General features: G+C 39.0%; 1 pseudogene; it reads right to left on the bottom strand.

The window, feature by feature from the left end:
* Window positions 1-5882: 5882 nt before the first annotated feature.
* Window positions 5883-10329, bottom strand: LOC122029692 (annotated as a pseudogene).
* Between the last annotated feature and the right edge of the window lie 1612 nt (window positions 10330-11941).

The following is an 11941-nucleotide window of genomic DNA, read 5'->3' on the forward strand; positions in this document are numbered from 1 at the left end:
ATTTGCATAATGTTTGTCATGTTTCCCTGGCCACTGTACCGACGCGTTTCCAATGATGTTGTCTTTTAAATAAATAATAATAATAATAATAATAATAAATTTAATTATCTTCATTAACTATCCTAAGATGATCGATCATTATCTATTGGTTATGCGCCCTATATAAAGGAAAAATGTTTATAAATTTATCATAATTAGAGATTAAACGATAGATATGCAGATGATAATCAAAATTGGATGTCATAGCATGGGGAATACTATAGTAGGTATAATCACGTAGCAGTTGCAATTAACTGTTTTAAAATGATTTTGGTGGATTAAAACAAATTTAATATAATAAAAATATATTGTCAAACCTATGACTCATTTGATTGGTTAATTTAATCGTACCTTTGGTATAATTGCGAGTCTGAGGCATTTGATTGGTTAATTTAATTGTGCCTTTGGTAAAATTATGCACTCATTAATTTAATTGTCTTGGCCAAGTTATTGTGTATAAGTTCGTTTTGTGTCCATTTCGGCCGATTAATGAATTGAAGCAAAGTCTAACGCTCGATTAATGCCGGAGGGAAAGTCTAGCGAGTCAATGATTTCACCGACCAAAATAATATTCGCGTTGGAATCTCCCGTTCGTGTCACTCAATTAAAGAGGTCCACTTTCGAAATTCCAAAATTTTTAAAATTTCTTTATTTTTATTTTTAATGTTTTTAACCGAAGAAGAAGGAACATTGTTTTAGTGTTTCTTAAGGAGGTTCATTTTTCTTAAGAAGGTACATTATTTTAGTGTTTTTAAAAAAAAATCGCTTGATTTTTGTTTTTATTTTCAAATCCGTCCAACGAAGTAAACATGACATCACGGAGTGGAATCTTATTGTCAATCAATATTTCATTTGCATTGGGCCGTCCAAATGCTTGCTTTGCATGTCCAGCACCGCAGGAATTGGCACATGCTCTTTGCAGGTATATATATATATATATATATATATATATATATATATATATATATATATAAAAGATAATTATCAATATAAGATATTCGATCCGATAATATATATGAGTATAAATATATTAATCGGATATTCTATACTTGATAGGTATGAAAATGGAGAATATAGAATCTGTTAGAGAATATAATTTGTTGCTAGAGATTTTAAGGAGTTAACTAAATTTTAAAATTACATAGAATTTAAATTTAACTTACAATAGAGATGACCTGAGCGGATGATCTCAAGCTGCCAGCAGGGGCTGATGCAGAGTGACATAGCAGATCTTGACATAGCAGTTTTGACAGATCTGGCGAAAGGCAGACCGGGCGAGTAGACAGATCTGGCGAGCAGACAAGTCGGGCAAACAAATTGGCCGACCGGGCGAGCAGACAAATCGATCGGGCGGACGAAGAGACCGACCGGGAAAACTGATCGAGGCCGGGAATGAGGTGAATAGCTTTTGCTTGCTTCACTCCGTGTGTCTTTTCTGCATGTGATCGCAGCCTCCTTATATAAGAGCTCAGATCAACGATAGCGTTAATAGTCGATTAATGACCATTACTAGTGGAGCAGTGAAATGTCTACTGTTTCACTCATTATTACTTGAACGTTTAGATTCTGCAAGTTGGTTGTTCCACTTGGGCGAATTTTACCCCGATCAGTCCGACATTCGACGCGCGCAGGTCGTGCTCACACACGAGTCAACATGGTTCAGTACAATCCGGACCTTGGATTTGCATCCCCCTTGCGTACCCACGCGTGAGAGAGAGTCTCTCCCCATGCATTTGTTCATATCCTCAATGTATGTAAATCAATATAAACCAACCAACAAGCATTGAAGCTCCCAATGTGAGACTAAAGTCTCATTCACAATGGAGCTTCTCTCTTCTTTCACCTCTTCTCCATTCACATATTTAATATAATCCGATCCGAACCCGACTCATTATCATCCCTAGCTGGAACACCAATATTAAAGAAGAAATATTATTTTAAATGGTAACAAAAAAGGTGATTATGTTTAACTAAAACATCCTTTGAAATCAGCCCTCAGATTATTTGAAAGGAAGTAAATTATGAGGTTAATTTATAGTTGAGGTGGAAGGAGTTTTTTTTCGAGAATATGCATCAGTCAAGAATTGTTCCCTTACTCTGTTATAACAAATATGCTACCCTTTAATTAATTGGACAGATAGAAATATTATTTTAAATGATTAACCAATCAGGTATCTTTGAACCTGAGACGATCGATCCGACTCTATAGAAGTTTTCTACTGACCGTTAAAGAAAATCGAGAAGCACTCGTGATGAGCAGCCTAAAAGCCCAATATTTCTTAGGCTATATTTGGTAGGATGTAATTTGTCTTGTAATATAATCAAAATTATATTACAATATTGATTACTTTATTAGTATAATTTTTAAATTGTAATATAATGTAATCTGAATTACAAAAGTTAATAAAGTTTTATAATCTGGATTACAAGGCCAACACCATGTAATTCGATTACATTACGAGGTCACCGTTTAACTAAAATTTAGATGTCAAATATATCCCTAGTTCATTTTCGATATCAACCGGTCACCGACGTCGCTTTCGCCGTCGGGCATTGCCTTTGAGCGCCGCTGCTACCTGCTGCTCCGGGCGTCGCCGTCAGCTATCGTCGTCGGCCACCACCTCTGAGCATCGTTGGCCACCGCCGTCGGCCACTGACAACAACCGTCGACCGCCGCTGCCGGGCACCATCAACCACCCTGCCAGCCACTGTCCACCGCCTCCGACAGAGATGCAGCGACCGCCATCGCCTCTGGCAAAGGTCACAGGATATTTTTATTATTTTATAATAATATGAATTATATTCTTTATAAAAAATATTAGACATTATACAAAAGAATATAATCATCCTTGTAATCAAATATTAGATATATTACATTACTAAACATAGTAATATAATCAAGATTATATTACATTACATTATAAATATAATTATATTATAAGTTAGATTACATTATGTCTAACCAAATACAACCTTAATTGCATATCTCATTTGAAAAAAAAAAATCATGCAAATATTATTTTAAAGAACTTTAGAATCTTGTATTTTAATTATTTTGAATCAATTAATTTTTATATATTATTTGTCTGCCAGCATGGCACATGTTTGTTGTTTATAGTTTATTGCTGAGGGTATTCACAGTCGTAAATATGTTAAAGAGGTTTATACTTTGTTATATTACTGCTATGTCAAAAGATAAAAACCTTATTCCTTTTAAAAGCATCACTTTTTTAAAATCCTCTCTATACTATTGTTGTTTATAAACTTGGTCTCAAAATTTTAGGATAGATTTATAAAAGAAATTATAAATCTAACCTATATAGTGTGTAAAATACGGCAATGAAAAAATTAATTAAATAATAAGGTTAAATAGAGGAATAGTCTTAATGGAATTTTTCGAAATTTTTAAAATTTTTCTGGAGTTTTTCGGAGTCCATAATGTAATTTGGGATTGGTGTGGTAGTGCGGTAATAACTTTCTAGTGGAATGAGTTATTATCGATGAACTTGAGTTGTGTGTTCGGGACGAGCATGGGATACTCAAGCTTATCGGAAGGCCAAAACCAATTTCTCCTCTAGGTCCTTGTCGTAGTCTCATTATAACCTCAAGTCCATCTAAATGTAAGACTCTTCTTGGTGTCCAAGAAGTGGGCCGGTCCAATGCTTGGTGACCAAGCAAGGGCCGACCACATTATCTTCTATAGGGGTCGACCCTTTGCTTGATGACCAAGCATGAAGGGGTCGACCATAATAAATCAAAAAGGGAGATTGTTTTGAATTTTTAAAATCTTCTCTTTGTAGAAAATTATAAATTTTAAAAGAGATATTTTAATTTTTAAACTTTCCTTATTTAAATTAGGCCACATGTTTTAATAGAGAGTTTTAAAAGTTTTAAAACTTTTCTTTTTTTAACCATCCTCATGGTTTAAGAAAAAAAGGAAGATAAGTTTTAAAATTAAAATTTTCTATCATCATGTTAAAAAAAAAAATTATAAAAGAAGTTTTAAATTTTAAAACATGGTTTTAATTTGTAGAACTTTCTTTTTTTAACTCCTACTTTAGGAAAGAGAGCTTGTAAATTTTATAAGAAGATTTCTTCTTGTAAAATTTTAAAAAATATATTTCCTTATTTCTCTTGATGAGGTGGTCGGCCACCTTGCTTTGTGCCCAAGCAAGTGGCCGGTCATAATAAAATAAATTAAATCATCACAAAATCAAATTTGATGATTGATTCAATCAAGAGGAAAGAAAAGGAAAAATTAAAAGGGAAAAGGAAAAACTCTTGGATAATTTTATTTTTTGTAAAAAAAATTTTCTTATTTGCTTTGGGCAAGTAATATAAAAGAAGGGGTGAGGGGGCTTCATGTGACACAATTCTTATTCTCTTGCTTGGAGAACCTCAAGTAGTCGGCCCCTCTCTCCTTTCTCTTTTCCCTTTTGCTCTCTTCTCCTTGATGGTGGTGGTGGCCGGATTTTAGAAGAAGAAGAGGAAGCTTTTGGATGGTGTTCATCTTGGAGGATCATCGCCCACACGACGTCCAAGGCGAGGCGAGCAATATGACAGAAGATCTCGAGGTTATTAGCTTACAAAGAAAAGGTATAACTAATAGTTTTCTTCTGTATCATACTAGTTATTTTCTTTATATGAATTCTAAATACAAGAGGCAATTAGATCTAGTTTTTTAAATTAGTTTTTCGAGTTTGTGTTTCCTTCTTTTTCGAATTTGTGATTCGATTGTTCTTTTTGATTAACCTAGAGTTATTTAAGAAAATTAAATATTAGCTTTCCTTAAAAGGCTTTGCCTAGGCGGTGGTGGCTGCTCCCATATCCAAGAAAGCTATGTGCCTCGCCATGCAGTCCTGGAAGTCAATTTTGGAAATTAATATTTAATGGAATTAATAACTTAGGTAGATTTGAATCAATAGTGTTAAGTTCCGCTTGCGATTCAAATCTAAACCATTAAGAACAGATAAGTTAAATTTGGAATCAATGATGTTAAGTTCCGTCTGCAATTCCTAATTTAATTTCTAAAGAACACAATATGTTATTTAAGGAAAAATTCGACACTTGTACAAAAATTTTTGTACAGTGAAACCGGTACGTTTTCCTAGGATTAACCAACAAGAAGGGCACTTGCAACTCCTCGGGCAACTCCCTTGACTCCTCCCTAACAACTATGGCCTTCACCTTCTTCGAATCTCTGGACAGGGAACTTTCGATCGTGGAGGATTGGTGCTGCCCCTTCTTGTTATAATACTCCGGGCAGGGGTCGCGATAGAAGACTTGGAGAAAATCCTCGGGCTGCTTCCTCTTAGACCCCGTGTCCGAAGCATGGGTTTGGTCTTTTGATACTACAAGCATCTTGCGCAGTTGTGAAGCGGTGGTGTGCCTTTCAAAAGCTGCTCACTCTTGGCTTCCTTGAGCAGCTTGTACTCTCCTACTATCATGCTGACGTTGATCTTGTCAGTATTCTCCATCGTCACGTTCCAAAACAGGTGAAGGAGATTCCCATAAACGGCGTCAAATTAATCCTGTCTGAAATTGAGTTAAACGAAGGTCAACGAAGATGGCGCTGGTGTTGACGGAGAGATGACTTTTGACACACCTAGCGTATGCGCACCGGAAAAACAGACCTCCATGTGGAACTCAAAGACAGTGGTGACAAAACCGGCAATACTCCGACACTACGCACACTCAGACAAGCACACAAAGCATTAAAGACCAGAAAGTAGGGAAAAAGTCCCTGACGCAGATCCTCCGACACTCAAGTCAAGTACTTTTTCCCAGAATAACAGTATACAATGGAAAAAAGAACTATAAAAGATGAGTGTGAATATATGTGTACGTACCTTTTACCCGACATGTCCTGACTAAGGGAGAGGACCTCCCTTTTTATATGATGTTGTATACCTTCAGAGCCTGTATGTTTTCAAAGAATGTCGGGTGTCAGGACATGTCGGGTAAAAGAGGATATATGATAGCTTTCTATTGGTGAAAGGAAGATTCCATTCGCAGTGATAGCAGACCACTAGAATATTCCCTGATACATAGCAATTATTCTCTGACAGGAGATTACGATTCTTTGACATTATTTGTCGCTTAGTGCTTTCCATCCCACTCGAGTTTAGCTACGAACAGTCGGGATGACTGTTCAGAAATTCCACCTGACTTGAGTCTTGATGAAGAGCCTGAGCTGTGGCGACCCGCTTGGGTCTTATCTGTTATCTGTATCTGAGGCTGTGGCGAGGGACCCCTCCTTCACGCCTTGATCGCTGTAGACCCGACCGAGAGTTGTTTTAGTGAAATTACCCGGCTTGCTCACACGGCCCGAATTAGGCAGGTTCAATCAGTCAGGGGCAGTCAAGAACTAATCCAGGGCGCCTCTTACATCTCAGATCTCGGGACCTGCCCTACTTGTGCTTGATCAGGAATTGTGCGACTAATGACATGAGGCAATATAACTCCCTCTTTTTCCTAACTGTTAATTTCTGACTGTCACGTCCCCTTAACTTCTGACCATCATGTTCTTTTAACTTCTGACTGTCCTTGATTGTCACGTCTCCTTTACTTTTAACTATCTAACCTTATCAGATCCCACCTTTATGCATCGTATCCACCTCAAAAAATATTCCTTTTTGTTTAGTCACCATGAAGAAAGCAAACAACGCTACTAACTTGTACTAGGCTGCATCAATGCCATTCTCATATTGCTAGAATAACAGAATAAGCAATATAGTCCCTCTAGATTAGCAAATGCTATTTCTGGCTCAACCATCCAAAACTCAGCCAAATGCCGTGATGTGTGGGAATGTTCTGCTCGAAAAGTTAGCCCAAATGTGTAGACATTACCGAGGGCACAAGCATACGTCTCAACCTGAAGCTAACGTGATACTGTAAGAAAAGCTTGGCGTCCAAAAAAGTCTCGTGCATAATCAATCTTTCCATCCTTATGAGGAAGCCCAGGCTTCAAATTAAACCTTCTTCAAGTAGCGAGATTTTCCTTTGCTTTGTTGAGTACAGCTATGGAAGCAACAATCTCATCCTTGCTAGCTTTTGATTCTTCCAGTAGCGAGACAATCTCGTTTCTCCTTGACAATAAGCTCAGCAACTTCAACATCAGAGTCAGATGGTAGAGGATTCTTTTGCAACTCTTTCTCCAATTTTTCAGCATCACTAAAGAGTGTGGTAACCTGGAACATCTCACCAGCTCCTTCACAATCACTTGTGCTGGTTATAGGAGTATGTATGTAACGAAAGCCATTTTTCCTGAAGACCGTATGGGTTGCATAAGCCAACTCATCTCGAATTTGAGCAATTGCAGATATCTGCAACAAGTTTAGGGGAAAAATAACAAGAATAACGAGATGCTCTAGTCAGTAAAGAAGAAATTAAAACATTATCAAACGAAATAACACTAATTCGGTCATAGCTAAAAAAGTATGTTCAGAACATGAATAACACTAATTCCGAGCATATTTTAACTTGGTTTATTTAGGACATGATGAGGAGGAAAAAAAAAAATTAGATGCACATGCAGCACATATTAGATTTAAGCAACCGGGCACCTGACCACAACTTCTCAGTTAGAAAGAAAATGACAGCACATGAACCTTTCTTCAGGGTGGCCAAATGGTCCAAACACTTCAAGCTTTCATAAAGGAGTGTGTAATTGACTATCACTTCTGCTGAAGGAAACCTATTCCAGCCAAAGACATTCACAACCTCAGGCATGCTCCACAGTTAACATATCAAATGCAGAGGGTCACAATGCTCAGGCCAAACAAGGATGAGCGTCATTCATGCCTGAAATTGGTCACCTTAAAAAAATACCACTCTGATCTTACTATCTAAAAAAAATAAATAAATAAATAATCCGGTGCACGAAGCTCCCGTCATGCGTAGTCCCGGGGAAGGATCCATTGTACGCAGTCTTATCCTGCTTTTTGCAAGAAGTATAAAAGGTCAGGTAAAAGATCTACCAAAGTAAATCCATCCTCCCTAGCAACTTGAACTTGTGTTCTAGTGGGTTTAATCCCACTCAATTGGAGCCTGACTAGAAAATTTGACGATCTGAGGCCAGCTCGGGGAACAACTCATGTACTCTAGTTTGGGTATTCTCTCTCTTCAAACAAGTGTCACACTAGTTCATCAGCCTGAGCCGCTCTCTCATTTGGCCATTGAAGCGAAAAAAGGAAAAACATGAGCCTCATAACTTCACATTAATTATTTGTACCTTTTTACAAGAATGTATAAACATTCCTCTCTTTGGCTTCCTTTAATCAGCTCACCAACCTACAAACAAGAATTTTAAAGACTGAGAACAAGATTGCAGTAGTTGAACTTTCAGAACTTGAACAATAACACAAATCAAGAAGTAGAACTTGAATCATATAGATGGATGCAACAAGACATCAGAAGAAAATTTCACCCCCGCCATATACAACCAGTCAAATGTCATACCTCGGGCACAAGCACGTCCATAGCTACTAGTGTCTTTTGGTCATTATTGAGCCTCATATAAAATGGTTTAATACCTTTTGGATAGTTATATACAATTACAGGTTTCTTGAATATCACCTCTGTCAAATACCTGAATAATCCAAAAGATCATCACCCACTTAAACCCTGAAATTTCCAAGACAAAATTAAATAAATATGCTTCGCAGAAACTTTACTCGTACCTTTCATGCTCAAAGGCTAGATCAACTCCCCACTCTACCTTGTTATCAAACTACCTGTCCGTCAAATCAGATAGAAGTTGCACAGCCTTAGTGCATAGATGAAACAAGCTTCAAATGTTCTATAGCTGTTTTATCATAGTTTTTGACCATAAATTCGATGTCTGCCCAACAATTTTCAAGTAACCATTGAAAAAGAAATTTTACATAGTTCTCAGCATAGTTCATATCATCCTGTTAAGATAACAACGAGGGAATAACTAGAATAATAGAATAAGCAATATAGAACCTCTAGATTAGCAAATGCTATCTCTGGCTGAACCATTCAAATTCAGCCAAATGCCATGATGTGTGGGAATGTTCTGCTCAAAAAGTTGGCCCAAAGGTGTAGACATTACCAAGGGAGAAAGCATATGTCTCAACCTGAAGCCGCCCGGATACCGTGCATAGTCAATCTTTCCATCCTTCTGAGGAAGACCAGGCTTCAAATTAAACCTTTCTTCAAGCTTCGACACATTTTCCGTTGATTTGTTGAGTTCAGCTATGGAAGCAACAATCTCATCCTTGCTAGCTTTTGGTTCTTTCAGTAGCGAGACAACCTCTCCTTTCTCCTTGACAATAAGCTCAGCAACTTCAACAGCAGATTCAGATGGTAGAGGATATTCTTTTGCAACTCTTTCTCCAATTTTTCAGCATCACTAAAGAGTGTGGTAACCTGGAACATCTCGCCAGCTCCGTCACAATCACTTGTGGTGACTATAGGAGTGTGTATGTAACGAAATCCATTTTTACTGAAGAACGTATGGGTTGCATAAGCCAACTCATCTCGAATTCGAGCAATTGCAGATATCCGAAACAGGTTTAGGGCAAAAAAAGAACAAGAATAGCGAGATACTCTAGTCAGTAAAGAATAAACTAAAACATTATCAAACGATATCAAAGGAAATAGGGTTCGTGAGAAAGAAAAAAAAAATGGTGCCTTCGGCCGAATACGATGATAACGAAAACATGCAAAAACATGAGTTAGAATCTATGCGCTAAAGTAATTTCCATACTCTGAATATGAACTTCAAAGCGTATGACGAAGAAAAGACGACGAATTTTTAACTACCGTGTTGGTGCGGGCATGGAGGAGAACGAAGTCGCGAAGGAAGTCGAGAGTAAGCCGAGATCGGATACTTAGCGGGATCCACAGGGCCGACCTCGAGCACCTTCTCCACCCTGAGATCGACGCTCTGCTTGGCACCCTCAGGCGGATTTTTGAGCTCGCCCTCGACCAGGACGGAACGGAGGTGCTGCTGGCACGAGCTGCGACAGTGGGAACACAGCCGCGTCGACGATCACCTGGAGGTTCACGAGGCAGGAACCGTCGTTCGGCTCGAGAAATGCAAAAGAACACTTTCCCTGCTCTCGCCCCGTCTTGACCCCACCCACCCACGAGCTCGTCGGCCGGCGCGGTCACGATCCACTTGATGAAGGTGCAGGCGCGGGAGGGCTCCAGGGCTGGATCGGCGGAGAGAGAGGCCGCCTCCATCGTCGATCGGAGGCGGGGCCCCGGCTAGGGTTTGGATCTGGTGTGTGGGATGTTTCTGGCTAATTGATTGTTTATTTAATCGCAAGATCATGAGTTCTAATTTTCATGTTGTATTTTTACATAGTAGTCCGTGATTTACTTTGGACGTTGGGACCACTGACGAGTGTATACGTCTTTTTATCATAATGTTGTATTTTTACAAATTTATTTATTTAATTAAATACATAGGCTAGTGGCTCCGGCGGGCGGTCGGCCGGCCGCGGTGCTATAGCGGCTGGTCAGCGACGGTGGTGCTTCGGAGGAAGGCACACAAAATTTGCCAGTGTCATTAAAATTAGCTTCAACAAATGAGCGGATTTAAAGAAGGGACTAATCTATATTGCGCGAAATATAAAACCCTTTCTATTAAGAGAGGCACACCACAAAAGGAAAGGCGCACAAACAGCATGTCACGGTATATCACTTACATATCCCACCCACTATTACGAGGACTACATACCCAACTGTACTAAGGGCCGTAAAGTAGCGATTTTTTTTTTATTAAGAGGAATAGATCGAGCTTACGATTTCAAGGCTCGCAGTCACAGGTACGAAAACGTGAACATTGCGCCGGCGGCGAGTAGAACGAATTGTGGCAAGTCGGCATCGCCGCCGTCGATCCTTTCGGTGGAGTAACATGAAAAGACAACAGCGGCTCCGAGTTTGAGGAAGAGGAAAACGAACAGCGCGGCGGTGGCAACGGGGGCGGAGCCGGCGCTTCCCTCGGCAACGCATACGCGAGCGAATACGGCCGTCACGCTGGCGAGGAAGAGCAGGTAGGCGTGGAAGTAAAGGTCCAAGCCGCCGGCGCCGTCGAAGAGCACCCCGCAGGAGTCGAAGGCTAGGATGAGAGGCACCAGCAACGAAGAGGCGGCACGCGCCCTGCGCACGGGATCAACGGCCCAAAGATCTAGGAACAAAAGTGCCGCAGCGGTCAGGAAGATCGCGAAGAGTTCGAAGTAGATTCTCGCCGCGTTCCCGTAGAAGGCGGAGGAGGAGCAGAAAAAGTAGAAGGAGACGCAAATGGTGAGGAGCAAGAAATGGGCCTGCATGGCTGCACTGAAACCAAAACAAGGGAGGCACTTGGAATGAGAGGTCATCGGGCGCCTATCAGTCCATTTATAAGAAGCATAACTTCATAGCTAATTGCCCCCATCGTCTCGAAGGCCGTAGTTCGGTGGTAGAATTGCGTCACATAATTTCATAATTAATCGTGCATTGGGGTCCAGTGACGTAGTCATCTGTACTTGTTTAATATTTTCGCGTGTCCACGAAGGCGAAGCCATTCCCAAACCATCACAGGCATATTAAAGAAAACAATTAAAGATAATTTTAAATTTAAAACAAAAAGGAAATAAATTACAGAATATTGAAAAAAAATTGACTATAATAATTAAAATGTTAATCTATTTATTGTTTGATAATTAGTATTTGTATTTAGGTAATGATTAAATAAATATTATTATAATTCCTATTAAAATGGCTATATTTTTTTAATATATATACACTAAAAAAAAGTTTAGAATCGTTATTTGTTATATTAAATAAAATGATTATTTATTGGTCTTCAATTTATATCAGCTGCAACTTTGTGAATTTGAGATATTGGTTTGACATAAAATATTTAATAGGGTGTTCTTTTATTTATTTT

Source organism: Zingiber officinale, chromosome 1A (assembly GCF_018446385.1).
Source record: "Zingiber officinale cultivar Zhangliang chromosome 1A, Zo_v1.1, whole genome shotgun sequence".
NCBI lineage: Eukaryota > Viridiplantae > Streptophyta > Magnoliopsida > Zingiberales > Zingiberaceae > Zingiber > Zingiber officinale.